Below are 26,807 nucleotides of genomic sequence, written 5' to 3' on the forward strand. Positions count from 1 at the left end.
ATTAAAAGCCTGCTGCGGTGGCCGGGAATCGAACCCGGATCAACTGCTTGGAAGGCAACTATGCTGACCATTACACCACCACCGCACAAGCGAGCGCCCCGCCTCCGCGCTGTGTCGGCTTCCCGCCTGTCGGCAGCGGCCGAAGGTGATCGTACCTGGCAGGCGCATTTCGAGGTAGGCTAGGGGAGCACATCCAGACGCATTCGGACAGCGTATCCGCGCACATTTCGCATCCTTTGGCAAGAGTCGGCGCCGGCGAGGACCGCGTTCTGGCGGCATTTTTAAGCAGTGCAGTGCAGGATTCAGCGTCTGCAGCATCTTCTCCACAGAATGCTACGGCGCTTGACGGCAGTCCCACTTTCCCTTGAGACATCTGCTCGGGAAGCAGCGTGAAGTTGCCGCTGGCCCCAGCATCGGTGGTTCAGTGGTAGAATGCTCGCCTGCCACGCGGGCGGCCCGGGTTCGATTCCCGGCCGATGCATCATTTTGCTTTTCCCGCGATAATGCTGCCGTGTGGCTTGCGCGCTTGAGATGCACGATCCGCAAGAATATATAGCTGGATTCCCTTGAGAAGAACCGAGAACGCAGCACTCGCCGGTCCCCACTAGGACGCTCGCATGATGTTCTGCAGACTAGCGTCGGCTTGGCCTCACAAGTTGCTGTGTCCAGGTGCCTCCGAGGCACTGAGCTTTAACGACAAGGAGTGCTGCCTATCGTTGCAACAGCTGCAGCAACACCGCAATCAACTGGGCCGGCAGTGCGCGTGTAGCAACAGAACACGTTACCCAGGAAGTACAGTGTCTCTACGTCTAATATTGGGTACGGTATTTACCCAGTTTCCAGGACCAGTGGTGCACCCGTGCCTCGGTAGCGCAGTAGGCAGCGCGTAAGTCTCATAATCTTAAGGTCGTGAGTTCGATCCTCACCCGGGGCATTTAATTTTCTGTGACTGATGGTGGCGCTGTTGCTAGGGCGCCAACGTAGTTCTTGTTTGTTATCCACAACTTTTCAACGCTTCAGCGGGAAAATGTTTACCTCCTGTTATTGCTACTTACAGCTTCCCTTTTCCTCTTCTCCCAGCAGAGCATGAAGCCAAAAGCATTGCTCTGCGGCGTTTGAGGTGCGCGCCTTGCCAGTCAGTCTGTGCAAAGATGCTCGCAAAGAGAGAAGGGCGCCGACGCGGCACTCGACACGAAATGCGACAAGCGACCGTACGAACGGTCGAACGAAACGGCCGCATCCGGTGTGGTCTAGTGGCTAGGATACCTGGCTTTCACCCAGGAGGCCCGGGTTCGATTCCCGGTACCGGAACGGAATTTTTTCCACACGAGTCGTGACAAGTTTGAGCTGTCCGAGCGGCCGTTTCCCGTCCTGCTCGCAATATAGCTACTGTTTCGTGACCGTCAGCAGAATATAGACTAGGGAAGCAGACGCACGACGACCATAGAAATGGTGTACGGCTTCATGCCACCAGTTTCCAGCGTAGGGCTGAGCAACTGCATCTGCTGGGGCCCGTTAGCTCAGTTGGTTAGAGCGTCGTGCTAATAACGCGAAGGTCGTGGGTTCGATCCCCCCACGGGCCACTACTCTTTTACTACTACGAAAAGGCAGCGCCGATTTCAGCTGGCGAGTGTGATGACCAAAAGATCATCACCCTGCGTGGAAGTTGACAGAGGATCCGAACCCGACTCGTCGGGAAGCGCTACATCATTCACTCGGCAATGGCCATAATATCTTGAATACACTGGTTCTCAACCGATAAAGAGAAAATGAAAGAAAATGTCCGATTGCCGATGCGCAACCACTTTGGCCCCTGTCAGTACTTGGGCGGGTGAGCGCATGGGAACACAGGGTACTATTGGCAGTTTTACTTCCTATTTTTGTTTCTCCTTAGTTTTCGGAGCTGCAGCCCGATTCGGTCAGGGAGACGCCACCGTGAAATGAAGGGGGCGTGCTGTGTGTCCATCGCCTAGCCTCACCTCTCTTTACCTCTCTCAGTCGTTTCTCGTGCTTGTCGTTTTGATATAGGCCGATTTGAGAGCGTCAGCTCTCGCGTCAGCCGAGCAAAGTCGAGACAAGTCGAGACACACTAAGGGCTGGTATGCAGCGAGTAGGAGGCCGGAAAAACAATAATTTAAGAGCGCGTGGCAAAAGTACTCATACGCGAAATTAAAAGCCTGCTGCGGTGGCCGGGAATCGAACCCGGATCAACTGCTTGGAAGGCAACTATGCTGACCATTACACCACCACCGCACAAGCGAGCGCCCCGCCTCCGCGCTGTGTCGGCTTCCCGCCTGTCGGCAGCGGCCGAAGGTGATCGTACCTGGCAGGCGCATTTCGAGGTAGGCTAGGGGAGCACATCCAGACGCATTCGGACAGCGTATCCGCGCACATTTCGCATCCTTTGGCAAGAGTCGGCGCCGGCGAGGACCGCGTTCTGGCGGCATTTTTAAGCAGTGCAGTGCAGGATTCAGCGTCTGCAGCATCTTCTCCACAGAATGCTACGGCGCTTGACGGCAGTCCCACTTTCCCTTGAGACATCTGCTCGGGAAGCAGCGTGAAGTTGCCGCTGGCCCCAGCATCGGTGGTTCAGTGGTAGAATGCTCGCCTGCCACGCGGGCGGCCCGGGTTCGATTCCCGGCCGATGCATCATTTTGCTTTTCCCGCGATAATGCTGCCGTGTGGCTTGCGCGCTTGAGATGCACGATCCGCAAGAATATATAGCTGGATTCCCTTGAGAAGAACCGAGAACGCAGCACTCGCCGGTCCCCACTAGGACGCTCGCATGATGTTCTGCAGACTAGCGTCGGCTTGGCCTCACAAGTTGCTGTGTCCAGGTGCCTCCGAGGCACTGAGCTTTAACGACAAGGAGTGCTGCCTATCGTTGCAACAGCTGCAGCAACACCGCAATCAACTGGGCCGGCAGTGCGCGTGTAGCAACAGAACACGTTACCCAGGAAGTACAGTGTCTCTACGTCTAATATTGGGTACGGTATTTACCCAGTTTCCAGGACCAGTGGTGCACCCGTGCCTCGGTAGCGCAGTAGGCAGCGCGTAAGTCTCATAATCTTAAGGTCGTGAGTTCGATCCTCACCCGGGGCATTTAATTTTCTGTGACTGATGGTGGCGCTGTTGCTAGGGCGCCAACGTAGTTCTTGTTTGTTATCCACAACTTTTCAACGCTTCAGCGGGAAAATGTTTACCTCCTGTTATTGCTACTTACAGCTTCCCTTTTCCTCTTCTCCCAGCAGAGCATGAAGCCAAAAGCATTGCTCTGCGGCGTTTGAGGTGCGCGCCTTGCCAGTCAGTCTGTGCAAAGATGCTCGCAAAGAGAGAAGGGCGCCGACGCGGCACTCGACACGAAATGCGACAAGCGACCGTACGAACGGTCGAACGAAACGGCCGCATCCGGTGTGGTCTAGTGGCTAGGATACCTGGCTTTCACCCAGGAGGCCCGGGTTCGATTCCCGGTACCGGAACGGAATTTTTTCCACACGAGTCGTGACAAGTTTGAGCTGTCCGAGCGGCCGTTTCCCGTCCTGCTCGCAATATAGCTACTGTTTCGTGACCGTCAGCAGAATATAGACTAGGGAAGCAGACGCACGACGACCATAGAAATGGTGTACGGCTTCATGCCACCAGTTTCCAGCGTAGGGCTGAGCAACTGCATCTGCTGGGGCCCGTTAGCTCAGTTGGTTAGAGCGTCGTGCTAATAACGCGAAGGTCGTGGGTTCGATCCCCCCACGGGCCACTACTCTTTTACTACTACGAAAAGGCAGCGCCGATTTCAGCTGGCGAGTGTGATGACCAAAAGATCATCACCCTGCGTGGAAGTTGACAGAGGATCCGAACCCGACTCGTCGGGAAGCGCTACATCATTCACTCGGCAATGGCCATAATATCTTGAATACACTGGTTCTCAACCGATAAAGAGAAAATGAAAGAAAATGTCCGATTGCCGATGCGCAACCACTTTGGCCCCTGTCAGTACTTGGGCGGGTGAGCGCATGGGAACACAGGGTACTATTGGCAGTTTTACTTCCTATTTTTGTTTCTCCTTAGTTTTCGGAGCTGCAGCCCGATTCGGTCAGGGAGACGCCACCGTGAAATGAAGGGGGCGTGCTGTGTGTCCATCGCCTAGCCTCACCTCTCTTTACCTCTCTCAGTCGTTTCTCGTGCTTGTCGTTTTGATATAGGCCGATTTGAGAGCGTCAGCTCTCGCGTCAGCCGAGCAAAGTCGAGACAAGTCGAGACACACTAAGGGCTGGTATGCAGCGAGTAGGAGGCCGGAAAAACAATAATTTAAGAGCGCGTGGCAAAAGTACTCATACGCGAAATTAAAAGCTTGCTGCGGTGGCCGGGAATCGAACCCGGATCAACTGCTTGGAAGGCAACTATGCTGACCATTACACCACCACCGCACAAGCGAGCGCCCCGCCTCCGCGCTGTGTCGGCTTCCCGCCTGTCGGCAGCGGCCGAAGGTGATCGTACCTGGCAGGCGCATTTCGAGGTAGGCTAGGGGAGCACATCCAGACGCATTCGGACAGCGTATCCGCGCACATTTCGCATCCTTTGGCAAGAGTCGGCGCCGGCGAGGACCGCGTTCTGGCGGCATTTTTAAGCAGTGCAGTGCAGGATTCAGCGTCTGCAGCATCTTCTCCACAGAATGCTACGGCGCTTGACGGCAGTCCCACTTTCCCTTGAGACATCTGCTCGGGAAGCAGCGTGAAGTTGCCGCTGGCCCCAGCATCGGTGGTTCAGTGGTAGAATGCTCGCCTGCCACGCGGGCGGCCCGGGTTCGATTCCCGGCCGATGCATCATTTTGCTTTTCCCGCGATAATGCTGCCGTGTGGCTTGCGCGCTTGAGATGCACGATCCGCAAGAATATATAGCTGGATTCCCTTGAGAAGAACCGAGAACGCAGCACTCGCCGGTCCCCACTAGGACACTCGCATGATGTTCTGCAGACTAGCGTCGGCTTGGCCTCACAAGTTGCTGTGTCCAGGTGCCTCCGAGGCACTGAGCTTTAACGACAAGGAGTGCTGCCTATCGTTGCAACAGCTGCAGCAACACCGCAATCAACTGGGCCGGCAGTGCGCGTGTAGCAACAGAACACGTTACCCAGGAAGTACAGTGTCTCTACGTCTAATATTGGGTACGGTATTTACCCAGTTTCCAGGACCAGTGGTGCACCCGTGCCTCGGTAGCGCAGTAGGCAGCGCGTAAGTCTCATAATCTTAAGGTCGTGAGTTCGATCCTCACCCGGGGCATTTAATTTTCTGTGACTGATGGTGGCGCTGTTGCTAGGGCGCCAACGTAGTTCTTGTTTGTTATCCACAACTTTTCAACGCTTCAGCGGGAAAATGTTTACCTCCTGTTATTGCTACTTACAGCTTCCCTTTTCCTCTTCTCCCAGCAGAGCATGAAGCCAAAAGCATTGCTCTGCGGCGTTTGAGGTGCGCGCCTTGCCAGTCAGTCTGTGCAAAGATGCTCGCAAAGAGAGAAGGGCGCCGACGCGGCACTCGACACGAAATGCGACAAGCGACCGTACGAACGGTCGAACGAAACGGCCGCATCCGGTGTGGTCTAGTGGCTAGGATACCTGGCTTTCACCCAGGAGGCCCGGGTTCGATTCCCGGTACCGGAACGGAATTTTTTCCACACGAGTCGTGACAAGTTTGAGCTGTCCGAGCGGCCGTTTCCCGTCCTGCTCGCAATATAGCTACTGTTTCGTGACCGTCAGCAGAATATAGACTAGGGAAGCAGACGCACGACGACCATAGAAATGGTGTACGGCTTCATGCCACCAGTTTCCAGCGTAGGGCTGAGCAACTGCATCTGCTGGGGCCCGTTAGCTCAGTTGGTTAGAGCGTCGTGCTAATAACGCGAAGGTCGTGGGTTCGATCCCCCCACGGGCCACTACTCTTTTACTACTACGAAAAGGCAGCGCCGATTTCAGCTGGCGAGTGTGATGACCAAAAGATCATCACCCTGCGTGGAAGTTGACAGAGGATCCGAACCCGACTCGTCGGGAAGCGCTACATCATTCACTCGGCAATGGCCATAATATCTTGAATACACTGGTTCTCAACCGATAAAGAGAAAATGAAAGAAAATGTCCGATTGCCGATGCGCAACCACTTTGGCCCCTGTCAGTACTTGGGCGGGTGAGCGCATGGGAACACAGGGTACTATTGGCAGTTTTACTTCCTATTTTTGTTTCTCCTTAGTTTTCGGAGCTGCAGCCCGATTCGGTCAGGGAGACGCCACCGTGAAATGAAGGGGGCGTGCTGTGTGTCCATCGCCTAGCCTCACCTCTCTTTACCTCTCTCAGTCGTTTCTCGTGCTTGTCGTTTTGATATAGGCCGATTTGAGAGCGTCAGCTCTCGCGTCAGCCGAGCAAAGTCGAGACAAGTCGAGACACACTAAGGGCTGGTATGCAGCGAGTAGGAGGCCGGAAAAACAATAATTTAAGAGCGCGTGGCAAAAGTACTCATACGCGAAATTAAAAGCCTGCTGCGGTGGCCGGGAATCGAACCCGGATCAACTGCTTGGAAGGCAACTATGCTGACCATTACACCACCACCGCACAAGCGAGCGCCCCGCCTCCGCGCTGTGTCGGCTTCCCGCCTGTCGGCAGCGGCCGAAGGTGATCGTACCTGGCAGGCGCATTTCGAGGTAGGCTAGGGGAGCACATCCAGACGCATTCGGACAGCGTATCCGCGCACATTTCGCATCCTTTGGCAAGAGTCGGCGCCGGCGAGGACCGCGTTCTGGCGGCATTTTTAAGCAGTGCAGTGCAGGATTCAGCGTCTGCAGCATCTTCTCCACAGAATGCTACGGCGCTTGACGGCAGTCCCACTTTCCCTTGAGACATCTGCTCGGGAAGCAGCGTGAAGTTGCCGCTGGCCCCAGCATCGGTGGTTCAGTGGTAGAATGCTCGCCTGCCACGCGGGCGGCCCGGGTTCGATTCCCGGCCGATGCATCATTTTGCTTTTCCCGCGATAATGCTGCCGTGTGGCTTGCGCGCTTGAGATGCACGATCCGCAAGAATATATAGCTGGATTCCCTTGAGAAGAACCGAGAACGCAGCACTCGCCGGTCCCCACTAGGACGCTCGCATGATGTTCTGCAGACTAGCGTCGGCTTGGCCTCACAAGTTGCTGTGTCCAGGTGCCTCCGAGGCACTGAGCTTTAACGACAAGGAGTGCTGCCTATCGTTGCAACAGCTGCAGCAACACCGCAATCAACTGGGCCGGCAGTGCGCGTGTAGCAACAGAACACGTTACCCAGGAAGTACAGTGTCTCTACGTCTAATATTGGGTACGGTATTTACCCAGTTTCCAGGACCAGTGGTGCACCCGTGCCTCGGTAGCGCAGTAGGCAGCGCGTAAGTCTCATAATCTTAAGGTCGTGAGTTCGATCCTCACCCGGGGCATTTAATTTTCTGTGACTGATGGTGGCGCTGTTGCTAGGGCGCCAACGTAGTTCTTGTTTGTTATCCACAACTTTTCAACGCTTCAGCGGGAAAATGTTTACCTCCTGTTATTGCTACTTACAGCTTCCCTTTTCCTCTTCTCCCAGCAGAGCATGAAGCCAAAAGCATTGCTCTGCGGCGTTTGAGGTGCGCGCCTTGCCAGTCAGTCTGTGCAAAGATGCTCGCAAAGAGAGAAGGGCGCCGACGCGGCACTCGACACGAAATGCGACAAGCGACCGTACGAACGGTCGAACGAAACGGCCGCATCCGGTGTGGTCTAGTGGCTAGGATACCTGGCTTTCACCCAGGAGGCCCGGGTTCGATTCCCGGTACCGGAACGGAATTTTTTCCACACGAGTCGTGACAAGTTTGAGCTGTCCGAGCGGCCGTTTCCCGTCCTGCTCGCAATATAGCTACTGTTTCGTGACCGTCAGCAGAATATAGACTAGGGAAGCAGACGCACGACGACCATAGAAATGGTGTACGGCTTCATGCCACCAGTTTCCAGCGTAGGGCTGAGCAACTGCATCTGCTGGGGCCCGTTAGCTCAGTTGGTTAGAGCGTCGTGCTAATAACGCGAAGGTCGTGGGTTCGATCCCCCCACGGGCCACTACTCTTTTACTACTACGAAAAGGCAGCGCCGATTTCAGCTGGCGAGTGTGATGACCAAAAGATCATCACCCTGCGTGGAAGTTGACAGAGGATCCGAACCCGACTCGTCGGGAAGCGCTACATCATTCACTCGGCAATGGCCATAATATCTTGAATACACTGGTTCTCAACCGATAAAGAGAAAATGAAAGAAAATGTCCGATTGCCGATGCGCAACCACTTTGGCCCCTGTCAGTACTTGGGCGGGTGAGCGCATGGGAACACAGGGTACTATTGGCAGTTTTACTTCCTATTTTTGTTTCTCCTTAGTTTTCGGAGCTGCAGCCCGATTCGGTCAGGGAGACGCCACCGTGAAATGAAGGGGGCGTGCTGTGTGTCCATCGCCTAGCCTCACCTCTCTTTACCTCTCTCAGTCGTTTCTCGTGCTTGTCGTTTTGATATAGGCCGATTTGAGAGCGTCAGCTCTCGCGTCAGCCGAGCAAAGTCGAGACACACTAAGGGCTGGTATGCAGCGAGTAGGAGGCCGGAAAAACAATAATTTAAGAGCGCGTGGCAAAAGTACTCATACGCGAAATTAAAAGCCTGCTGCGGTGGCCGGGAATCGAACCCGGATCAACTGCTTGGAAGGCAACTATGCTGACCATTACACCACCACCGCACAAGCGAGCGCCCCGCCTCCGCGCTGTGTCGGCTTCCCGCCTGTCGGCAGCGGCCGAAGGTGATCGTACCTGGCAGGCGCATTTCGAGGTAGGCTAGGGGAGCACATCCAGACGCATTCGGACAGCGTATCCGCGCACATTTCGCATCCTTTGGCAAGAGTCGGCGCCGGCGAGGACCGCGTTCTGGCGGCATTTTTAAGCAGTGCAGTGCAGGATTCAGCGTCTGCAGCATCTTCTCCACAGAATGCTACGGCGCTTGACGGCAGTCCCACTTTCCCTTGAGACATCTGCTCGGGAAGCAGCGTGAAGTTGCCGCTGGCCCCAGCATCGGTGGTTCAGTGGTAGAATGCTCGCCTGCCACGCGGGCGGCCCGGGTTCGATTCCCGGCCGATGCATCATTTTGCTTTTCCCGCGATAATGCTGCCGTGTGGCTTGCGCGCTTGAGATGCACGATCCGCAAGAATATATAGCTGGATTCCCTTGAGAAGAACCGAGAACGCAGCACTCGCCGGTCCCCACTAGGACGCTCGCATGATGTTCTGCAGACTAGCGTCGGCTTGGCCTCACAAGTTGCTGTGTCCAGGTGCCTCCGAGGCACTGAGCTTTAACGACAAGGAGTGCTGCCTATCGTTGCAACAGCTGCAGCAACACCGCAATCAACTGGGCCGGCAGTGCGCGTGTAGCAACAGAACACGTTACCCAGGAAGTACAGTGTCTCTACGTCTAATATTGGGTACGGTATTTACCCAGTTTCCAGGACCAGTGGTGCACCCGTGCCTCGGTAGCGCAGTAGGCAGCGCGTAAGTCTCATAATCTTAAGGTCGTGAGTTCGATCCTCACCCGGGGCATTTAATTTTCTGTGACTGATGGTGGCGCTGTTGCTAGGGCGCCAACGTAGTTCTTGTTTGTTATCCACAACTTTTCAACGCTTCAGCGGGAAAATGTTTACCTCCTGTTATTGCTACTTACAGCTTCCCTTTTCCTCTTCTCCCAGCAGAGCATGAAGCCAAAAGCATTGCTCTGCGGCGTTTGAGGTGCGCGCCTTGCCAGTCAGTCTGTGCAAAGATGCTCGCAAAGAGAGAAGGGCGCCGACGCGGCACTCGACACGAAATGCGACAAGCGACCGTACGAACGGTCGAACGAAACGGCCGCATCCGGTGTGGTCTAGTGGCTAGGATACCTGGCTTTCACCCAGGAGGCCCGGGTTCGATTCCCGGTACCGGAACGGAATTTTTTCCACACGAGTCGTGACAAGTTTGAGCTGTCCGAGCGGCCGTTTCCCGTCCTGCTCGCAATATAGCTACTGTTTCGTGACCGTCAGCAGAATATAGACTAGGGAAGCAGACGCACGACGACCATAGAAATGGTGTACGGCTTCATGCCACCAGTTTCCAGCGTAGGGCTGAGCAACTGCATCTGCTGGGGCCCGTTAGCTCAGTTGGTTAGAGCGTCGTGCTAATAACGCGAAGGTCGTGGGTTCGATCCCCCCACGGGCCACTACTCTTTTACTACTACGAAAAGGCAGCGCCGATTTCAGCTGGCGAGTGTGATGACCAAAAGATCATCACCCTGCGTGGAAGTTGACAGAGGATCCGAACCCGACTCGTCGGGAAGCGCTACATCATTCACTCGGCAATGGCCATAATATCTTGAATACACTGGTTCTCAACCGATAAAGAGAAAATGAAAGAAAATGTCCGATTGCCGATGCGCAACCACTTTGGCCCCTGTCAGTACTTGGGCGGGTGAGCGCATGGGAACACAGGGTACTATTGGCAGTTTTACTTCCTATTTTTGTTTCTCCTTAGTTTTCGGAGCTGCAGCCCGATTCGGTCAGGGAGACGCCACCGTGAAATGAAGGGGGCGTGCTGTGTGTCCATCGCCTAGCCTCACCTCTCTTTACCTCTCTCAGTCGTTTCTCGTGCTTGTCGTTTTGATATAGGCCGATTTGAGAGCGTCAGCTCTCGCGTCAGCCGAGCAAAGTCGAGACAAGTCGAGACACACTAAGGGCTGGTATGCAGCGAGTAGGAGGCCGGAAAAACAATAATTTAAGAGCGCGTGGCAAAAGTACTCATACGCGAAATTAAAAGCCTGCTGCGGTGGCCGGGAATCGAACCCGGATCAACTGCTTGGAAGGCAACTATGCTGACCATTACACCACCACCGCACAAGCGAGCGCCCCGCCTCCGCGCTGTGTCGGCTTCCCGCCTGTCGGCAGCGGCCGAAGGTGATCGTACCTGGCAGGCGCATTTCGAGGTAGGCTAGGGGAGCACATCCAGACGCATTCGGACAGCGTATCCGCGCACATTTCGCATCCTTTGGCAAGAGTCGGCGCCGGCGAGGACCGCGTTCTGGCGGCATTTTTAAGCAGTGCAGTGCAGGATTCAGCGTCTGCAGCATCTTCTCCACAGAATGCTACGGCGCTTGACGGCAGTCCCACTTTCCCTTGAGACATCTGCTCGGGAAGCAGCGTGAAGTTGCCGCTGGCCCCAGCATCGGTGGTTCAGTGGTAGAATGCTCGCCTGCCACGCGGGCGGCCCGGGTTCGATTCCCGGCCGATGCATCATTTTGCTTTTCCCGCGATAATGCTGCCGTGTGGCTTGCGCGCTTGAGATGCACGATCCGCAAGAATATATAGCTGGATTCCCTTGAGAAGAACCGAGAACGCAGCACTCGCCGGTCCCCACTAGGACGCTCGCATGATGTTCTGCAGACTAGCGTCGGCTTGGCCTCACAAGTTGCTGTGTCCAGGTGCCTCCGAGGCACTGAGCTTTAACGACAAGGAGTGCTGCCTATCGTTGCAACAGCTGCAGCAACACCGCAATCAACTGGGCCGGCAGTGCGCGTGTAGCAACAGAACACGTTACCCAGGAAGTACAGTGTCTCTACGTCTAATATTGGGTACGGTATTTACCCAGTTTCCAGGACCAGTGGTGCACCCGTGCCTCGGTAGCGCAGTAGGCAGCGCGTAAGTCTCATAATCTTAAGGTCGTGAGTTCGATCCTCACCCGGGGCATTTAATTTTCTGTGACTGATGGTGGCGCTGTTGCTAGGGCGCCAACGTAGTTCTTGTTTGTTATCCACAACTTTTCAACGCTTCAGCGGGAAAATGTTTACCTCCTGTTATTGCTACTTACAGCTTCCCTTTTCCTCTTCTCCCAGCAGAGCATGAAGCCAAAAGCATTGCTCTGCGGCGTTTGAGGTGCGCGCCTTGCCAGTCAGTCTGTGCAAAGATGCTCGCAAAGAGAGAAGGGCGCCGACGCGGCACTCGACACGAAATGCGACAAGCGACCGTACGAACGGTCGAACGAAACGGCCGCATCCGGTGTGGTCTAGTGGCTAGGATACCTGGCTTTCACCCAGGAGGCCCGGGTTCGATTCCCGGTACCGGAACGGAATTTTTTCCACACGAGTCGTGACAAGTTTGAGCTGTCCGAGCGGCCGTTTCCCGTCCTGCTCGCAATATAGCTACTGTTTCGTGACCGTCAGCAGAATATAGACTAGGGAAGCAGACGCACGACGACCATAGAAATGGTGTACGGCTTCATGCCACCAGTTTCCAGCGTAGGGCTGAGCAACTGCATCTGCTGGGGCCCGTTAGCTCAGTTGGTTAGAGCGTCGTGCTAATAACGCGAAGGTCGTGGGTTCGATCCCCCCACGGGCCACTACTCTTTTACTACTACGAAAAGGCAGCGCCGATTTCAGCTGGCGAGTGTGATGACCAAAAGATCATCACCCTGCGTGGAAGTTGACAGAGGATCCGAACCCGACTCGTCGGGAAGCGCTACATCATTCACTCGGCAATGGCCATAATATCTTGAATACACTGGTTCTCAACCGATAAAGAGAAAATGAAAGAAAATGTCCGATTGCCGATGCGCAACCACTTTGGCCCCTGTCAGTACTTGGGCGGGTGAGCGCATGGGAACACAGGGTACTATTGGCAGTTTTACTTCCTATTTTTGTTTCTCCTTAGTTTTCGGAGCTGCAGCCCGATTCGGTCAGGGAGACGCCACCGTGAAATGAAGGGGGCGTGCTGTGTGTCCATCGCCTAGCCTCACCTCTCTTTACCTCTCTCAGTCGTTTCTCGTGCTTGTCGTTTTGATATAGGCCGATTTGAGAGCGTCAGCTCTCGCGTCAGCCGAGCAAAGTCGAGACAAGTCGAGACACACTAAGGGCTGGTATGCAGCGAGTAGGAGGCCGGAAAAACAATAATTTAAGAGCGCGTGGCAAAAGTACTCATACGCGAAATTAAAAGCCTGCTGCGGTGGCCGGGAATCGAACCCGGATCAACTGCTTGGAAGGCAACTATGCTGACCATTACACCACCACCGCACAAGCGAGCGCCCCGCCTCCGCGCTGTGTCGGCTTCCCGCCTGTCGGCAGCGGCCGAAGGTGATCGTACCTGGCAGGCGCATTTCGAGGTAGGCTAGGGGAGCACATCCAGACGCATTCGGACAGCGTATCCGCGCACATTTCGCATCCTTTGGCAAGAGTCGGCGCCGGCGAGGACCGCGTTCTGGCGGCATTTTTAAGCAGTGCAGTGCAGGATTCAGCGTCTGCAGCATCTTCTCCACAGAATGCTACGGCGCTTGACGGCAGTCCCACTTTCCCTTGAGACATCTGCTCGGGAAGCAGCGTGAAGTTGCCGCTGGCCCCAGCATCGGTGGTTCAGTGGTAGAATGCTCGCCTGCCACGCGGGCGGCCCGGGTTCGATTCCCGGCCGATGCATCATTTTGCTTTTCCCGCGATAATGCTGCCGTGTGGCTTGCGCGCTTGAGATGCACGATCCGCAAGAATATATAGCTGGATTCCCTTGAGAAGAACCGAGAACGCAGCACTCGCCGGTCCCCACTAGGACACTCGCATGATGTTCTGCAGACTAGCGTCGGCTTGGCCTCACAAGTTGCTGTGTCCAGGTGCCTCCGAGGCACTGAGCTTTAACGACAAGGAGTGCTGCCTATCGTTGCAACAGCTGCAGCAACACCGCAATCAACTGGGCCGGCAGTGCGCGTGTAGCAACAGAACACGTTACCCAGGAAGTACAGTGTCTCTACGTCTAATATTGGGTACGGTATTTACCCAGTTTCCAGGACCAGTGGTGCACCCGTGCCTCGGTAGCGCAGTAGGCAGCGCGTAAGTCTCATAATCTTAAGGTCGTGAGTTCGATCCTCACCCGGGGCATTTAATTTTCTGTGACTGATGGTGGCGCTGTTGCTAGGGCGCCAACGTAGTTCTTGTTTGTTATCCACAACTTTTCAACGCTTCAGCGGGAAAATGTTTACCTCCTGTTATTGCTACTTACAGCTTCCCTTTTCCTCTTCTCCCAGCAGAGCATGAAGCCAAAAGCATTGCTCTGCGGCGTTTGAGGTGCGCGCCTTGCCAGTCAGTCTGTGCAAAGATGCTCGCAAAGAGAGAAGGGCGCCGACGCGGCACTCGACACGAAATGCGACAAGCGACCGTACGAACGGTCGAACGAAACGGCCGCATCCGGTGTGGTCTAGTGGCTAGGATACCTGGCTTTCACCCAGGAGGCCCGGGTTCGATTCCCGGTACCGGAACGGAATTTTTTCCACACGAGTCGTGACAAGTTTGAGCTGTCCGAGCGGCCGTTTCCCGTCCTGCTCGCAATATAGCTACTGTTTCGTGACCGTCAGCAGAATATAGACTAGGGAAGCAGACGCACGACGACCATAGAAATGGTGTACGGCTTCATGCCACCAGTTTCCAGCGTAGGGCTGAGCAACTGCATCTGCTGGGGCCCGTTAGCTCAGTTGGTTAGAGCGTCGTGCTAATAACGCGAAGGTCGTGGGTTCGATCCCCCCACGGGCCACTACTCTTTTACTACTACGAAAAGGCAGCGCCGATTTCAGCTGGCGAGTGTGATGACCAAAAGATCATCACCCTGCGTGGAAGTTGACAGAGGATCCGAACCCGACTCGTCGGGAAGCGCTACATCATTCACTCGGCAATGGCCATAATATCTTGAATACACTGGTTCTCAACCGATAAAGAGAAAATGAAAGAAAATGTCCGATTGCCGATGCGCAACCACTTTGGCCCCTGTCAGTACTTGGGCGGGTGAGCGCATGGGAACACAGGGTACTATTGGCAGTTTTACTTCCTATTTTTGTTTCTCCTTAGTTTTCGGAGCTGCAGCCCGATTCGGTCAGGGAGACGCCACCGTGAAATGAAGGGGGCGTGCTGTGTGTCCATCGCCTAGCCTCACCTCTCTTTACCTCTCTCAGTCGTTTCTCGTGCTTGTCGTTTTGATATAGGCCGATTTGAGAGCGTCAGCTCTCGCGTCAGCCGAGCAAAGTCGAGACAAGTCGAGACACACTAAGGGCTGGTATGCAGCGAGTAGGAGGCCGGAAAAACAATAATTTAAGAGCGCGTGGCAAAAGTACTCATACGCGAAATTAAAAGCCTGCTGCGGTGGCCGGGAATCGAACCCGGATCAACTGCTTGGAAGGCAACTATGCTGACCATTACACCACCACCGCACAAGCGAGCGCCCCGCCTCCGCGCTGTGTCGGCTTCCCGCCTGTCGGCAGCGGCCGAAGGTGATCGTACCTGGCAGGCGCATTTCGAGGTAGGCTAGGGGAGCACATCCAGACGCATTCGGACAGCGTATCCGCGCACATTTCGCATCCTTTGGCAAGAGTCGGCGCCGGCGAGGACCGCGTTCTGGCGGCATTTTTAAGCAGTGCAGTGCAGGATTCAGCGTCTGCAGCATCTTCTCCACAGAATGCTACGGCGCTTGACGGCAGTCCCACTTTCCCTTGAGACATCTGCTCGGGAAGCAGCGTGAAGTTGCCGCTGGCCCCAGCATCGGTGGTTCAGTGGTAGAATGCTCGCCTGCCACGCGGGCGGCCCGGGTTCGATTCCCGGCCGATGCATCATTTTGCTTTTCCCGCGATAATGCTGCCGTGTGGCTTGCGCGCTTGAGATGCACGATCCGCAAGAATATATAGCTGGATTCCCTTGAGAAGAACCGAGAACGCAGCACTCGCCGGTCCCCACTAGGACGCTCGCATGATGTTCTGCAGACTAGCGTCGGCTTGGCCTCACAAGTTGCTGTGTCCAGGTGCCTCCGAGGCACTGAGCTTTAACGACAAGGAGTGCTGCCTATCGTTGCAACAGCTGCAGCAACACCGCAATCAACTGGGCCGGCAGTGCGCGTGTAGCAACAGAACACGTTACCCAGGAAGTACAGTGTCTCTACGTCTAATATTGGGTACGGTATTTACCCAGTTTCCAGGACCAGTGGTGCACCCGTGCCTCGGTAGCGCAGTAGGCAGCGCGTAAGTCTCATAATCTTAAGGTCGTGAGTTCGATCCTCACCCGGGGCATTTAATTTTCTGTGACTGATGGTGGCGCTGTTGCTAGGGCGCCAACGTAGTTCTTGTTTGTTATCCACAACTTTTCAACGCTTCAGCGGGAAAATGTTTACCTCCTGTTATTGCTACTTACAGCTTCCCTTTTCCTCTTCTCCCAGCAGAGCATGAAGCCAAAAGCATTGCTCTGCGGCGTTTGAGGTGCGCGCCTTGCCAGTCAGTCTGTGCAAAGATGCTCGCAAAGAGAGAAGGGCGCCGACGCGGCACTCGACACGAAATGCGACAAGCGACCGTACGAACGGTCGAACGAAACGGCCGCATCCGGTGTGGTCTAGTGGCTAGGATACCTGGCTTTCACCCAGGAGGCCCGGGTTCGATTCCCGGTACCGGAACGGAATTTTTTCCACACGAGTCGTGACAAGTTTGAGCTGTCCGAGCGGCCGTTTCCCGTCCTGCTCGCAATATAGCTACTGTTTCGTGACCGTCAGCAGAATATAGACTAGGGAAGCAGACGCACGACGACCATAGAAATGGTGTACGGCTTCATGCCACCAGTTTCCAGCGTAGGGCTGAGCAACTGCATCTGCTGGGGCCCGTTAGCTCAGTTGGTTAGAGCGTCGTGCTAATAACGCGAAGGTCGTGGGTTCGATCCCCCCACGGGCCACTACTCTTTTACTACTACGAAAAGGCAGCGCCGATTTCAGCTGGCGAGTGTGATGACCAAAAGATCATCACCCTGCGTGGAAGTTGACAGAGGATCCGAACCCGACTCGTCGGGAAGCGCTACATCATTCACTCGGCAATGGCCATAATATCTTGAATACACTGGTTCTCAACCGATAAAGAGAAAATGAAAGAAAATGTCCGATTGCCGATGCGCAACCACTTTGGCCCCTGTCAGTACTTGGGCGGGTGAGCGCATGGGAACACAGGGTACTATTGGCAGTTTTACTTCCTATTTTTGTTTCTCCTTAGTTTTCGGAGCTGCAGCCCGATTCGGTCAGGGAGACGCCACCGTGAAATGAAGGGGGCGTGCTGTGTGTCCATCGCCTAGCCTCACCTCTCTTTACCTCTCTCAGTCGTTTCTCGTGCTTGTCGTTTTGATATAGGCCGATTTGAGAGCGTCAGCTCTCGCGTCAGCCGAGCAAAGTCGAGACAAGTCGAGACACACTAAGGGCTGGTATGCAGCGAGTAGGAGGCCGGAAAAACAATAATTTAAGAGCGCGTGGCAAAAGTACTCATACGCGAAATTAAAAGCCTGCTGCGGTGGCCGGGAATCGAACCCGGATCAACTGCTTGGAAGGCAACTATGCTGACCATTACACCACCACCGCACAAGCGAGCGCCCCGCCTCCGCGCTGTGTCGGCTTCCCGCCTGTCGGCAGCGGCCGAAGGTGATCGTACCTGGCAGGCGCATTTCGAGGTAGGCTAGGGGAGCACATCCAGACGCATTCGGACAGCGTATCCGCGCACATTTCGCATCCTTTGGCAAGAGTCGGCGCCGGCGAGGACCGCGTTCTGGCGGCATTTTTAAGCAGTGCAGTGCAGGATTCAGCGTCTGCAGCATCTTCTCCACAGAATGCTACGGCGCTTGACGGCAGTCCCACTTTCCCTTGAGACATCTGCTCGGGAAGCAGCGTGAAGTTGCCGCTGGCCCCAGCATCGGTGGTTCAGTGGTAGAATGCTCGCCTGCCACGCGGGCGGCCCGGGTTCGATTCCCGGCCGATGCATCATTTTGCTTTTCCCGCGATAATGCTGCCGTGTGGCTTGCGCGCTTGAGATGCACGATCCGCAAGAATATATAGCTGGATTCCCTTGAGAAGAACCGAGAACGCAGCACTCGCCGGTCCCCACTAGGACGCTCGCATGATGTTCTGCAGACTAGCGTCGGCTTGGCCTCACAAGTTGCTGTGTCCAGGTGCCTCCGAGGCACTGAGCTTTAACGACAAGGAGTGCTGCCTATCGTTGCAACAGCTGCAGCAACACCGCAATCAACTGGGCCGGCAGTGCGCGTGTAGCAACAGAACACGTTACCCAGGAAGTACAGTGTCTCTACGTCTAATATTGGGTACGGTATTTACCCAGTTTCCAGGACCAGTGGTGCACCCGTGCCTCGGTAGCGCAGTAGGCAGCGCGTAAGTCTCATAATCTTAAGGTCGTGAGTTCGATCCTCACCCGGGGCATTTAATTTTCTGTGACTGATGGTGGCGCTGTTGCTAGGGCGCCAACGTAGTTCTTGTTTGTTATCCACAACTTTTCAACGCTTCAGCGGGAAAATGTTTACCTCCTGTTATTGCTACTTACAGCTTCCCTTTTCCTCTTCTCCCAGCAGAGCATGAAGCCAAAAGCATTGCTCTGCGGCGTTTGAGGTGCGCGCCTTGCCAGTCAGTCTGTGCAAAGATGCTCGCAAAGAGAGAAGGGCGCCGACGCGGCACTCGACACGAAATGCGACAAGCGACCGTACGAACGGTCGAACGAAACGGCCGCATCCGGTGTGGTCTAGTGGCTAGGATACCTGGCTTTCACCCAGGAGGCCCGGGTTCGATTCCCGGTACCGGAACGGAATTTTTTCCACACGAGTCGTGACAAGTTTGAGCTGTCCGAGCGGCCGTTTCCCGTCCTGCTCGCAATATAGCTACTGTTTCGTGACCGTCAGCAGAATATAGACTAGGGAAGCAGACGCACGACGACCATAGAAATGGTGTACGGCTTCATGCCACCAGTTTCCAGCGTAGGGCTGAGCAACTGCATCTGCTGGGGCCCGTTAGCTCAGTTGGTTAGAGCGTCGTGCTAATAACGCGAAGGTCGTGGGTTCGATCCCCCCACGGGCCACTACTCTTTTACTACTACGAAAAGGCAGCGCCGATTTCAGCTGGCGAGTGTGATGACCAAAAGATCATCACCCTGCGTGGAAGTTGACAGAGGATCCGAACCCGACTCGTCGGGAAGCGCTACATCATTCACTCGGCAATGGCCATAATATCTTGAATACACTGGTTCTCAACCGATAAAGAGAAAATGAAAGAAAATGTCCGATTGCCGATGCGCAACCACTTTGGCCCCTGTCAGTACTTGGGCGGGTGAGCGCATGGGAACACAGGGTACTATTGGCAGTTTTACTTCCTATTTTTGTTTCTCCTTAGTTTTCGGAGCTGCAGCCCGATTCGGTCAGGGAGACGCCACCGTGAAATGAAGGGGGCGTGCTGTGTGTCCATCGCCTAGCCTCACCTCTCTTTACCTCTCTCAGTCGTTTCTCGTGCTTGTCGTTTTGATATAGGCCGATTTGAGAGCGTCAGCTCTCGCGTCAGCCGAGCAAAGTCGAGACACACTAAGGGCTGGTATGCAGCGAGTAGGAGGCCGGAAAAACAATAATTTAAGAGCGCGTGGCAAAAGTACTCATACGCGAAATTAAAAGCCTGCTGCGGTGGCCGGGAATCGAACCCGGATCAACTGCTTGGAAGGCAACTATGCTGACCATTACACCACCACCGCACAAGCGAGCGCCCCGCCTCCGCGCTGTGTCGGCTTCCCGCCTGTCGGCAGCGGCCGAAGGTGATCGTACCTGGCAGGCGCATTTCGAGGTAGGCTAGGGGAGCACATCCAGACGCATTCGGACAGCGTATCCGCGCACATTTCGCATCCTTTGGCAAGAGTCGGCGCCGGCGAGGACCGCGTTCTGGCGGCATTTTTAAGCAGTGCAGTGCAGGATTCAGCGTCTGCAGCATCTTCTCCACAGAATGCTACGGCGCTTGACGGCAGTCCCACTTTCCCTTGAGACATCTGCTCGGGAAGCAGCGTGAAGTTGCCGCTGGCCCCAGCATCGGTGGTTCAGTGGTAGAATGCTCGCCTGCCACGCGGGCGGCCCGGGTTCGATTCCCGGCCGATGCATCATTTTGCTTTTCCCGCGATAATGCTGCCGTGTGGCTTGCGCGCTTGAGATGCACGATCCGCAAGAATATATAGCTGGATTCCCTTGAGAAGAACCGAGAACGCAGCACTCGCCGGTCCCCACTAGGACGCTCGCATGATGTTCTGCAGACTAGCGTCGGCTTGGCCTCACAAGTTGCTGTGTCCAGGTGCCTCCGAGGCACTGAGCTTTAACGACAAGGAGTGCTGCCTATCGTTGCAACAGCTGCAGCAACACCGCAATCAACTGGGCCGGCAGTGCGCGTGTAGCAACAGAACACGTTACCCAGGAAGTACAGTGTCTCTACGTCTAATATTGGGTACGGTATTTACCCAGTTTCCAGGACCAGTGGTGCACCCGTGCCTCGGTAGCGCAGTAGGCAGCGCGTAAGTCTCATAATCTTAAGGTCGTGAGTTCGATCCTCACCCGGGGCATTTAATTTTCTGTGACTGATGGTGGCGCTGTTGCTAGGGCGCCAACGTAGTTCTTGTTTGTTATCCACAACTTTTCAACGCTTCAGCGGGAAAATGTTTACCTCCTGTTATTGCTACTTACAGCTTCCCTTTTCCTCTTCTCCCAGCAGAGCATGAAGCCAAAAGCATTGCTCTGCGGCGTTTGAGGTGCGCGCCTTGCCAGTCAGTCTGTGCAAAGATGCTCGCAAAGAGAGAAGGGCGCCGACGCGGCACTCGACACGAAATGCGACAAGCGACCGTACGAACGGTCGAACGAAACGGCCGCATCCGGTGTGGTCTAGTGGCTAGGATACCTGGCTTTCACCCAGGAGGCCCGGGTTCGATTCCCGGTACCGGAACGGAATTTTTTCCACACGAGTCGTGACAAGTTTGAGCTGTCCGAGCGGCCGTTTCCCGTCCTGCTCGCAATATAGCTACTGTTTCGTGACCGTCAGCAGAATATAGACTAGGGAAGCAGACGCACGACGACCATAGAAATGGTGTACGGCTTCATGCCACCAGTTTCCAGCGTAGGGCTGAGCAACTGCATCTGCTGGGGCCCGTTAGCTCAGTTGGTTAGAGCGTCGTGCTAATAACGCGAAGGTCGTGGGTTCGATCCCCCCACGGGCCACTACTCTTTTACTACTACGAAAAGGCAGCGCCGATTTCAGCTGGCGAGTGTGATGACCAAAAGATCATCACCCTGCGTGGAAGTTGACAGAGGATCCGAACCCGACTCGTCGGGAAGCGCTACATCATTCACTCGGCAATGGCCATAATATCTTGAATACACTGGTTCTCAACCGATAAAGAGAAAATGAAAGAAAATGTCCGATTGCCGATGCGCAACCACTTTGGCCCCTGTCAGTACTTGGGCGGGTGAGCGCATGGGAACACAGGGTACTATTGGCAGTTTTACTTCCTATTTTTGTTTCTCCTTAGTTTTCGGAGCTGCAGCCCGATTCGGTCAGGGAGACGCCACCGTGAAATGAAGGGGGCGTGCTGTGTGTCCATCGCCTAGCCTCACCTCTCTTTACCTCTCTCAGTCGTTTCTCGTGCTTGTCGTTTTGATATAGGCCGATTTGAGAGCGTCAGCTCTCGCGTCAGCCGAGCAAAGTCGAGACAAGTCGAGACACACTAAGGGCTGGTATGCAGCGAGTAGGAGGCCGGAAAAACAATAATTTAAGAGCGCGTGGCAAAAGTACTCATACGCGAAATTAAAAGCCTGCTGCGGTGGCCGGGAATCGAACCCGGATCAACTGCTTGGAAGGCAACTATGCTGACCATTACACCACCACCGCACAAGCGAGCGCCCCGCCTCCGCGCTGTGTCGGCTTCCCGCCTGTCGGCAGCGGCCGAAGGTGATCGTACCTGGCAGGCGCATTTCGAGGTAGGCTAGGGGAGCACATCCAGACGCATTCGGACAGCGTATCCGCGCACATTTCGCATCCTTTGGCAAGAGTCGGCGCCGGCGAGGACCGCGTTCTGGCGGCATTTTTAAGCAGTGCAGTGCAGGATTCAGCGTCTGCAGCATCTTCTCCACAGAATGCTACGGCGCTTGACGGCAGTCCCACTTTCCCTTGAGACATCTGCTCGGGAAGCAGCGTGAAGTTGCCGCTGGCCCCAGCATCGGTGGTTCAGTGGTAGAATGCTCGCCTGCCACGCGGGCGGCCCGGGTTCGATTCCCGGCCGATGCATCATTTTGCTTTTCCCGCGATAATGCTGCCGTGTGGCTTGCGCGCTTGAGATGCACGATCCGCAAGAATATATAGCTGGATTCCCTTGAGAAGAACCGAGAACGCAGCACTCGCCGGTCCCCACTAGGACGCTCGCATGATGTTCTGCAGACTAGCGTCGGCTTGGCCTCACAAGTTGCTGTGTCCAGGTGCCTCCGAGGCACTGAGCTTTAACGACAAGGAGTGCTGCCTATCGTTGCAACAGCTGCAGCAACACCGCAATCAACTGGGCCGGCAGTGCGCGTGTAGCAACAGAACACGTTACCCAGGAAGTACAGTGTCTCTACGTCTAATATTGGGTACGGTATTTACCCAGTTTCCAGGACCAGTGGTGCACCCGTGCCTCGGTAGCGCAGTAGGCAGCGCGTAAGTCTCATAATCTTAAGGTCGTGAGTTCGATCCTCACCCGGGGCATTTAATTTTCTGTGACTGATGGTGGCGCTGTTGCTAGGGCGCCAACGTAGTTCTTGTTTGTTATCCACAACTTTTCAACGCTTCAGCGGGAAAATGTTTACCTCCTGTTATTGCTACTTACAGCTTCCCTTTTCCTCTTCTCCCAGCAGAGCATGAAGCCAAAAGCATTGCTCTGCGGCGTTTGAGGTGCGCGCCTTGCCAGTCAGTCTGTGCAAAGATGCTCGCAAAGAGAGAAGGGCGCCGACGCGGCACTCGACACGAAATGCGACAAGCGACCGTACGAACGGTCGAACGAAACGGCCGCATCCGGTGTGGTCTAGTGGCTAGGATACCTGGCTTTCACCCAGGAGGCCCGGGTTCGATTCCCGGTACCGGAACGGAATTTTTTCCACACGAGTCGTGACAAGTTTGAGCTGTCCGAGCGGCCGTTTCCCGTCCTGCTCGCAATATAGCTACTGTTTCGTGACCGTCAGCAGAATATAGACTAGGGAAGCAGACGCACGACGACCATAGAAATGGTGTACGGCTTCATGCCACCAGTTTCCAGCGTAGGGCTGAGCAACTGCATCTGCTGGGGCCCGTTAGCTCAGTTGGTTAGAGCGTCGTGCTAATAACGCGAAGGTCGTGGGTTCGATCCCCCCACGGGCCACTACTCTTTTACTACTACGAAAAGGCAGCGCCGATTTCAGCTGGCGAGTGTGATGACCAAAAGATCATCACCCTGCGTGGAAGTTGACAGAGGATCCGAACCCGACTCGTCGGGAAGCGCTACATCATTCACTCGGCAATGGCCATAATATCTTGAATACACTGGTTCTCAACCGATAAAGAGAAAATGAAAGAAAATGTCCGATTGCCGATGCGCAACCACTTTGGCCCCTGTCAGTACTTGGGCGGGTGAGCGCATGGGAACACAGGGTACTATTGGCAGTTTTACTTCCTATTTTTGTTTCTCCTTAGTTTTCGGAGCTGCAGCCCGATTCGGTCAGGGAGACGCCACCGTGAAATGAAGGGGGCGTGCTGTGTGTCCATCGCCTAGCCTCACCTCTCTTTACCTCTCTCAGTCGTTTCTCGTGCTTGTCGTTTTGATATAGGCCGATTTGAGAGCGTCAGCTCTCGCGTCAGCCGAGCAAAGTCGAGACACACTAAGGGCTGGTATGCAGCGAGTAGGAGGCCGGAAAAACAATAATTTAAGAGCGCGTGGCAAAAGTACTCATACGCGAAATTAAAAGCCTGCTGCGGTGGCCGGGAATCGAACCCGGATCAACTGCTTGGAAGGCAACTATGCTGACCATTACACCACCACCGCACAAGCGAGCGCCCCGCCTCCGCGCTGTGTCGGCTTCCCGCCTGTCGGCAGCGGCCGAAGGTGATCGTACCTGGCAGGCGCATTTCGAGGTAGGCTAGGGGAGCACATCCAGACGCATTCGGACAGCGTATCCGCGCACATTTCGCATCCTTTGGCAAGAGTCGGCGCCGGCGAGGACCGCGTTCTGGCGGCATTTTTAAGCAGTGCAGTGCAGGATTCAGCGTCTGCAGCATCTTCTCCACAGAATGCTACGGCGCTTGACGGCAGTCCCACTTTCCCTTGAGACATCTGCTCGGGAAGCAGCGTGAAGTTGCCGCTGGCCCCAGCATCGGTGGTTCAGTGGTAGAATGCTCGCCTGCCACGCGGGCGGCCCGGGTTCGATTCCCGGCCGATGCATCATTTTGCTTTTCCCGCGATAATGCTGCCGTGTGGCTTGCGCGCTTGAGATGCACGATCCGCAAGAATATATAGCTGGATTCCCTTGAGAAGAACCGAGAACGCAGCACTCGCCGGTCCCCACTAGGACGCTCGCATGATGTTCTGCAGACTAGCGTCGGCTTGGCCTCACAAGTTGCTGTGTCCAGGTGCCTCCGAGGCACTGAGCTTTAACGACAAGGAGTGCTGCCTATCGTTGCAACAGCTGCAGCAACACCGCAATCAACTGGGCCGGCAGTGCGCGTGTAGCAACAGAACACGTTACCCAGGAAGTACAGTGTCTCTACGTCTAATATTGGGTACGGTATTTACCCAGTTTCCAGGACCAGTGGTGCACCCGTGCCTCGGTAGCGCAGTAGGCAGCGCGTAAGTCTCATAATCTTAAGGTCGTGAGTTCGATCCTCACCCGGGGCATTTAATTTTCTGTGACTGATGGTGGCGCTGTTGCTAGGGCGCCAACGTAGTTCTTGTTTGTTATCCACAACTTTTCAACGCTTCAGCGGGAAAATGTTTACCTCCTGTTATTGCTACTTACAGCTTCCCTTTTCCTCTTCTCCCAGCAGAGCATGAAGCCAAAAGCATTGCTCTGCGGCGTTTGAGGTGCGCGCCTTGCCAGTCAGTCTGTGCAAAGATGCTCGCAAAGAGAGAAGGGCGCCGACGCGGCACTCGACACGAAATGCGACAAGCGACCGTACGAACGGTCGAACGAAACGGCCGCATCCGGTGTGGTCTAGTGGCTAGGATACCTGGCTTTCACCCAGGAGGCCCGGGTTCGATTCCCGGTACCGGAACGGAATTTTTTCCACACGAGTCGTGACAAGTTTGAGCTGTCCGAGCGGCCGTTTCCCGTCCTGCTCGCAATATAGCTACTGTTTCGTGACCGTCAGCAGAATATAGACTAGGGAAGCAGACGCACGACGACCATAGAAATGGTGTACGGCTTCATGCCACCAGTTTCCAGCGTAGGGCTGAGCAACTGCATCTGCTGGGGCCCGTTAGCTCAGTTGGTTAGAGCGTCGTGCTAATAACGCGAAGGTCGTGGGTTCGATCCCCCCACGGGCCACTACTCTTTTACTACTACGAAAAGGCAGCGCCGATTTCAGCTGGCGAGTGTGATGACCAAAAGATCATCACCCTGCGTGGAAGTTGACAGAGGATCCGAACCCGACTCGTCGGGAAGCGCTACATCATTCACTCGGCAATGGCCATAATATCTTGAATACACTGGTTCTCAACCGATAAAGAGAAAATGAAAGAAAATGTCCGATTGCCGATGCGCAACCACTTTGGCCCCTGTCAGTACTTGGGCGGGTGAGCGCATGGGAACACAGGGTACTATTGGCAGTTTTACTTCCTATTTTTGTTTCTCCTTAGTTTTCGGAGCTGCAGCCCGATTCGGTCAGGGAGACGCCACCGTGAAATGAAGGGGGCGTGCTGTGTGTCCATCGCCTAGCCTCACCTCTCTTTACCTCTCTCAGTCGTTTCTCGTGCTTGTCGTTTTGATATAGGCCGATTTGAGAGCGTCAGCTCTCGCGTCAGCCGAGCAAAGTCGAGACAAGTCGAGACACACTAAGGGCTGGTATGCAGCGAGTAGGAGGCCGGAAAAACAATAATTTAAGAGCGCGTGGCAAAAGTACTCATACGCGAAATTAAAAGCCTGCTGCGGTGGCCGGGAATCGAACCCGGATCAACTGCTTGGAAGGCAACTATGCTGACCATTACACCACCACCGCACAAGCGAGCGCCCCGCCTCCGCGCTGTGTCGGCTTCCCGCCTGTCGGCAGCGGCCGAAGGTGATCGTACCTGGCAGGCGCATTTCGAGGTAGGCTAGGGGAGCACATCCAGACGCATTCGGACAGCGTATCCGCGCACATTTCGCATCCTTTGGCAAGAGTCGGCGCCGGCGAGGACCGCGTTCTGGCGGCATTTTTAAGCAGTGCAGTGCAGGATTCAGCGTCTGCAGCATCTTCTCCACAGAATGCTACGGCGCTTGACGGCAGTCCCACTTTCCCTTGAGACATCTGCTCGGGAAGCAGCGTGAAGTTGCCGCTGGCCCCAGCATCGGTGGTTCAGTGGTAGAATGCTCGCCTGCCACGCGGGCGGCCCGGGTTCGATTCCCGGCCGATGCATCATTTTGCTTTTCCCGCGATAATGCTGCCGTGTGGCTTGCGCGCTTGAGATGCACGATCCGCAAGAATATATAGCTGGATTCCCTTGAGAAGAACCGAGAACGCAGCACTCGCCGGTCCCCACTAGGACGCTCGCATGATGTTCTGCAGACTAGCGTCGGCTTGGCCTCACAAGTTGCTGTGTCCAGGTGCCTCCGAGGCACTGAGCTTTAACGACAAGGAGTGCTGCCTATCGTTGCAACAGCTGCAGCAACACCGCAATCAACTGGGCCGGCAGTGCGCGTGTAGCAACAGAACACGTTACCCAGGAAGTACAGTGTCTCTACGTCTAATATTGGGT

The 26,807-nt window shown here is 55.2% G+C and overlaps 62 non-coding genes across 62 annotated transcripts; 49 read left to right on the top strand and 13 right to left on the bottom strand.

Annotated features, from left to right (window-relative positions):
• Positions 1-13: 13 nt before the first annotated feature.
• Trnag-ucc lies at positions 14-85 on the bottom strand. The gene has a single exon. It is a non-coding gene; the product is annotated as a tRNA-Gly (tRNA).
• Positions 86-410: 325 nt separating this feature from the next.
• Positions 411-481, top strand: Trnag-gcc. The gene has a single exon. It is a non-coding gene; the product is annotated as a tRNA-Gly (tRNA).
• Positions 482-861: 380 nt separating this feature from the next.
• Trnam-cau lies at positions 862-934 on the top strand. The gene has a single exon. It is a non-coding gene; the product is annotated as a tRNA-Met (tRNA).
• A 305-nt stretch (positions 935-1,239) lies between these two features.
• Trnae-uuc lies at positions 1,240-1,311 on the top strand. Its single transcript has one exon. It is a non-coding gene; the product is annotated as a tRNA-Glu (tRNA).
• Positions 1,312-1,509: 198 nt separating this feature from the next.
• Trnai-aau lies at positions 1,510-1,583 on the top strand. Its single transcript has one exon. It is a non-coding gene; the product is annotated as a tRNA-Ile (tRNA).
• Positions 1,584-2,181: 598 nt separating this feature from the next.
• Positions 2,182-2,253, bottom strand: Trnag-ucc. Its single transcript has one exon. It is a non-coding gene; the product is annotated as a tRNA-Gly (tRNA).
• Positions 2,254-2,578: 325 nt separating this feature from the next.
• Trnag-gcc lies at positions 2,579-2,649 on the top strand. The gene has a single exon. It is a non-coding gene; the product is annotated as a tRNA-Gly (tRNA).
• A 380-nt stretch (positions 2,650-3,029) lies between these two features.
• Trnam-cau lies at positions 3,030-3,102 on the top strand. Its single transcript has one exon. It is a non-coding gene; the product is annotated as a tRNA-Met (tRNA).
• A 305-nt stretch (positions 3,103-3,407) lies between these two features.
• On the top strand, positions 3,408-3,479 carry Trnae-uuc. Its single transcript has one exon. It is a non-coding gene; the product is annotated as a tRNA-Glu (tRNA).
• A 198-nt stretch (positions 3,480-3,677) lies between these two features.
• On the top strand, positions 3,678-3,751 carry Trnai-aau. Its single transcript has one exon. It is a non-coding gene; the product is annotated as a tRNA-Ile (tRNA).
• A 598-nt stretch (positions 3,752-4,349) lies between these two features.
• Positions 4,350-4,421, bottom strand: Trnag-ucc. The gene has a single exon. It is a non-coding gene; the product is annotated as a tRNA-Gly (tRNA).
• A 325-nt stretch (positions 4,422-4,746) lies between these two features.
• On the top strand, positions 4,747-4,817 carry Trnag-gcc. Its single transcript has one exon. It is a non-coding gene; the product is annotated as a tRNA-Gly (tRNA).
• Positions 4,818-5,197: 380 nt separating this feature from the next.
• On the top strand, positions 5,198-5,270 carry Trnam-cau. Its single transcript has one exon. It is a non-coding gene; the product is annotated as a tRNA-Met (tRNA).
• Positions 5,271-5,575: 305 nt separating this feature from the next.
• Trnae-uuc lies at positions 5,576-5,647 on the top strand. Its single transcript has one exon. It is a non-coding gene; the product is annotated as a tRNA-Glu (tRNA).
• A 198-nt stretch (positions 5,648-5,845) lies between these two features.
• On the top strand, positions 5,846-5,919 carry Trnai-aau. The gene has a single exon. It is a non-coding gene; the product is annotated as a tRNA-Ile (tRNA).
• Positions 5,920-6,517: 598 nt separating this feature from the next.
• On the bottom strand, positions 6,518-6,589 carry Trnag-ucc. The gene has a single exon. It is a non-coding gene; the product is annotated as a tRNA-Gly (tRNA).
• A 325-nt stretch (positions 6,590-6,914) lies between these two features.
• On the top strand, positions 6,915-6,985 carry Trnag-gcc. The gene has a single exon. It is a non-coding gene; the product is annotated as a tRNA-Gly (tRNA).
• A 380-nt stretch (positions 6,986-7,365) lies between these two features.
• On the top strand, positions 7,366-7,438 carry Trnam-cau. Its single transcript has one exon. It is a non-coding gene; the product is annotated as a tRNA-Met (tRNA).
• A 305-nt stretch (positions 7,439-7,743) lies between these two features.
• On the top strand, positions 7,744-7,815 carry Trnae-uuc. The gene has a single exon. It is a non-coding gene; the product is annotated as a tRNA-Glu (tRNA).
• Positions 7,816-8,013: 198 nt separating this feature from the next.
• On the top strand, positions 8,014-8,087 carry Trnai-aau. The gene has a single exon. It is a non-coding gene; the product is annotated as a tRNA-Ile (tRNA).
• Positions 8,088-8,675: 588 nt separating this feature from the next.
• Trnag-ucc lies at positions 8,676-8,747 on the bottom strand. Its single transcript has one exon. It is a non-coding gene; the product is annotated as a tRNA-Gly (tRNA).
• Positions 8,748-9,072: 325 nt separating this feature from the next.
• On the top strand, positions 9,073-9,143 carry Trnag-gcc. Its single transcript has one exon. It is a non-coding gene; the product is annotated as a tRNA-Gly (tRNA).
• Positions 9,144-9,523: 380 nt separating this feature from the next.
• Trnam-cau lies at positions 9,524-9,596 on the top strand. The gene has a single exon. It is a non-coding gene; the product is annotated as a tRNA-Met (tRNA).
• Positions 9,597-9,901: 305 nt separating this feature from the next.
• Positions 9,902-9,973, top strand: Trnae-uuc. Its single transcript has one exon. It is a non-coding gene; the product is annotated as a tRNA-Glu (tRNA).
• A 198-nt stretch (positions 9,974-10,171) lies between these two features.
• Trnai-aau lies at positions 10,172-10,245 on the top strand. The gene has a single exon. It is a non-coding gene; the product is annotated as a tRNA-Ile (tRNA).
• Positions 10,246-10,843: 598 nt separating this feature from the next.
• Positions 10,844-10,915, bottom strand: Trnag-ucc. Its single transcript has one exon. It is a non-coding gene; the product is annotated as a tRNA-Gly (tRNA).
• A 325-nt stretch (positions 10,916-11,240) lies between these two features.
• Trnag-gcc lies at positions 11,241-11,311 on the top strand. The gene has a single exon. It is a non-coding gene; the product is annotated as a tRNA-Gly (tRNA).
• A 380-nt stretch (positions 11,312-11,691) lies between these two features.
• On the top strand, positions 11,692-11,764 carry Trnam-cau. The gene has a single exon. It is a non-coding gene; the product is annotated as a tRNA-Met (tRNA).
• Positions 11,765-12,069: 305 nt separating this feature from the next.
• Positions 12,070-12,141, top strand: Trnae-uuc. The gene has a single exon. It is a non-coding gene; the product is annotated as a tRNA-Glu (tRNA).
• Positions 12,142-12,339: 198 nt separating this feature from the next.
• On the top strand, positions 12,340-12,413 carry Trnai-aau. Its single transcript has one exon. It is a non-coding gene; the product is annotated as a tRNA-Ile (tRNA).
• A 598-nt stretch (positions 12,414-13,011) lies between these two features.
• Positions 13,012-13,083, bottom strand: Trnag-ucc. Its single transcript has one exon. It is a non-coding gene; the product is annotated as a tRNA-Gly (tRNA).
• A 325-nt stretch (positions 13,084-13,408) lies between these two features.
• Positions 13,409-13,479, top strand: Trnag-gcc. The gene has a single exon. It is a non-coding gene; the product is annotated as a tRNA-Gly (tRNA).
• Positions 13,480-13,859: 380 nt separating this feature from the next.
• Positions 13,860-13,932, top strand: Trnam-cau. Its single transcript has one exon. It is a non-coding gene; the product is annotated as a tRNA-Met (tRNA).
• A 305-nt stretch (positions 13,933-14,237) lies between these two features.
• Positions 14,238-14,309, top strand: Trnae-uuc. Its single transcript has one exon. It is a non-coding gene; the product is annotated as a tRNA-Glu (tRNA).
• Positions 14,310-14,507: 198 nt separating this feature from the next.
• Positions 14,508-14,581, top strand: Trnai-aau. The gene has a single exon. It is a non-coding gene; the product is annotated as a tRNA-Ile (tRNA).
• A 598-nt stretch (positions 14,582-15,179) lies between these two features.
• Positions 15,180-15,251, bottom strand: Trnag-ucc. Its single transcript has one exon. It is a non-coding gene; the product is annotated as a tRNA-Gly (tRNA).
• A 325-nt stretch (positions 15,252-15,576) lies between these two features.
• On the top strand, positions 15,577-15,647 carry Trnag-gcc. Its single transcript has one exon. It is a non-coding gene; the product is annotated as a tRNA-Gly (tRNA).
• Positions 15,648-16,027: 380 nt separating this feature from the next.
• Trnam-cau lies at positions 16,028-16,100 on the top strand. The gene has a single exon. It is a non-coding gene; the product is annotated as a tRNA-Met (tRNA).
• Positions 16,101-16,405: 305 nt separating this feature from the next.
• Trnae-uuc lies at positions 16,406-16,477 on the top strand. The gene has a single exon. It is a non-coding gene; the product is annotated as a tRNA-Glu (tRNA).
• A 198-nt stretch (positions 16,478-16,675) lies between these two features.
• On the top strand, positions 16,676-16,749 carry Trnai-aau. The gene has a single exon. It is a non-coding gene; the product is annotated as a tRNA-Ile (tRNA).
• Positions 16,750-17,347: 598 nt separating this feature from the next.
• Trnag-ucc lies at positions 17,348-17,419 on the bottom strand. Its single transcript has one exon. It is a non-coding gene; the product is annotated as a tRNA-Gly (tRNA).
• Positions 17,420-17,744: 325 nt separating this feature from the next.
• Positions 17,745-17,815, top strand: Trnag-gcc. Its single transcript has one exon. It is a non-coding gene; the product is annotated as a tRNA-Gly (tRNA).
• A 380-nt stretch (positions 17,816-18,195) lies between these two features.
• Trnam-cau lies at positions 18,196-18,268 on the top strand. The gene has a single exon. It is a non-coding gene; the product is annotated as a tRNA-Met (tRNA).
• A 305-nt stretch (positions 18,269-18,573) lies between these two features.
• On the top strand, positions 18,574-18,645 carry Trnae-uuc. The gene has a single exon. It is a non-coding gene; the product is annotated as a tRNA-Glu (tRNA).
• A 198-nt stretch (positions 18,646-18,843) lies between these two features.
• On the top strand, positions 18,844-18,917 carry Trnai-aau. Its single transcript has one exon. It is a non-coding gene; the product is annotated as a tRNA-Ile (tRNA).
• Positions 18,918-19,505: 588 nt separating this feature from the next.
• On the bottom strand, positions 19,506-19,577 carry Trnag-ucc. Its single transcript has one exon. It is a non-coding gene; the product is annotated as a tRNA-Gly (tRNA).
• A 325-nt stretch (positions 19,578-19,902) lies between these two features.
• On the top strand, positions 19,903-19,973 carry Trnag-gcc. Its single transcript has one exon. It is a non-coding gene; the product is annotated as a tRNA-Gly (tRNA).
• Positions 19,974-20,353: 380 nt separating this feature from the next.
• On the top strand, positions 20,354-20,426 carry Trnam-cau. Its single transcript has one exon. It is a non-coding gene; the product is annotated as a tRNA-Met (tRNA).
• Positions 20,427-20,731: 305 nt separating this feature from the next.
• On the top strand, positions 20,732-20,803 carry Trnae-uuc. Its single transcript has one exon. It is a non-coding gene; the product is annotated as a tRNA-Glu (tRNA).
• A 198-nt stretch (positions 20,804-21,001) lies between these two features.
• Positions 21,002-21,075, top strand: Trnai-aau. Its single transcript has one exon. It is a non-coding gene; the product is annotated as a tRNA-Ile (tRNA).
• A 598-nt stretch (positions 21,076-21,673) lies between these two features.
• Positions 21,674-21,745, bottom strand: Trnag-ucc. Its single transcript has one exon. It is a non-coding gene; the product is annotated as a tRNA-Gly (tRNA).
• A 325-nt stretch (positions 21,746-22,070) lies between these two features.
• Positions 22,071-22,141, top strand: Trnag-gcc. The gene has a single exon. It is a non-coding gene; the product is annotated as a tRNA-Gly (tRNA).
• Positions 22,142-22,521: 380 nt separating this feature from the next.
• Trnam-cau lies at positions 22,522-22,594 on the top strand. Its single transcript has one exon. It is a non-coding gene; the product is annotated as a tRNA-Met (tRNA).
• A 305-nt stretch (positions 22,595-22,899) lies between these two features.
• Trnae-uuc lies at positions 22,900-22,971 on the top strand. The gene has a single exon. It is a non-coding gene; the product is annotated as a tRNA-Glu (tRNA).
• A 198-nt stretch (positions 22,972-23,169) lies between these two features.
• Positions 23,170-23,243, top strand: Trnai-aau. Its single transcript has one exon. It is a non-coding gene; the product is annotated as a tRNA-Ile (tRNA).
• Positions 23,244-23,831: 588 nt separating this feature from the next.
• Positions 23,832-23,903, bottom strand: Trnag-ucc. The gene has a single exon. It is a non-coding gene; the product is annotated as a tRNA-Gly (tRNA).
• Positions 23,904-24,228: 325 nt separating this feature from the next.
• Trnag-gcc lies at positions 24,229-24,299 on the top strand. Its single transcript has one exon. It is a non-coding gene; the product is annotated as a tRNA-Gly (tRNA).
• A 380-nt stretch (positions 24,300-24,679) lies between these two features.
• On the top strand, positions 24,680-24,752 carry Trnam-cau. The gene has a single exon. It is a non-coding gene; the product is annotated as a tRNA-Met (tRNA).
• A 305-nt stretch (positions 24,753-25,057) lies between these two features.
• Positions 25,058-25,129, top strand: Trnae-uuc. Its single transcript has one exon. It is a non-coding gene; the product is annotated as a tRNA-Glu (tRNA).
• Positions 25,130-25,327: 198 nt separating this feature from the next.
• On the top strand, positions 25,328-25,401 carry Trnai-aau. The gene has a single exon. It is a non-coding gene; the product is annotated as a tRNA-Ile (tRNA).
• Positions 25,402-25,999: 598 nt separating this feature from the next.
• Positions 26,000-26,071, bottom strand: Trnag-ucc. Its single transcript has one exon. It is a non-coding gene; the product is annotated as a tRNA-Gly (tRNA).
• A 325-nt stretch (positions 26,072-26,396) lies between these two features.
• Trnag-gcc lies at positions 26,397-26,467 on the top strand. The gene has a single exon. It is a non-coding gene; the product is annotated as a tRNA-Gly (tRNA).
• The last annotated feature ends 340 nt before the right edge of the window (positions 26,468-26,807 follow it).

Source organism: Schistocerca piceifrons, chromosome 2 (assembly GCF_021461385.2).
Source record: "Schistocerca piceifrons isolate TAMUIC-IGC-003096 chromosome 2, iqSchPice1.1, whole genome shotgun sequence".
Classification (NCBI taxonomy): domain Eukaryota; kingdom Metazoa; phylum Arthropoda; class Insecta; order Orthoptera; family Acrididae; genus Schistocerca; species Schistocerca piceifrons.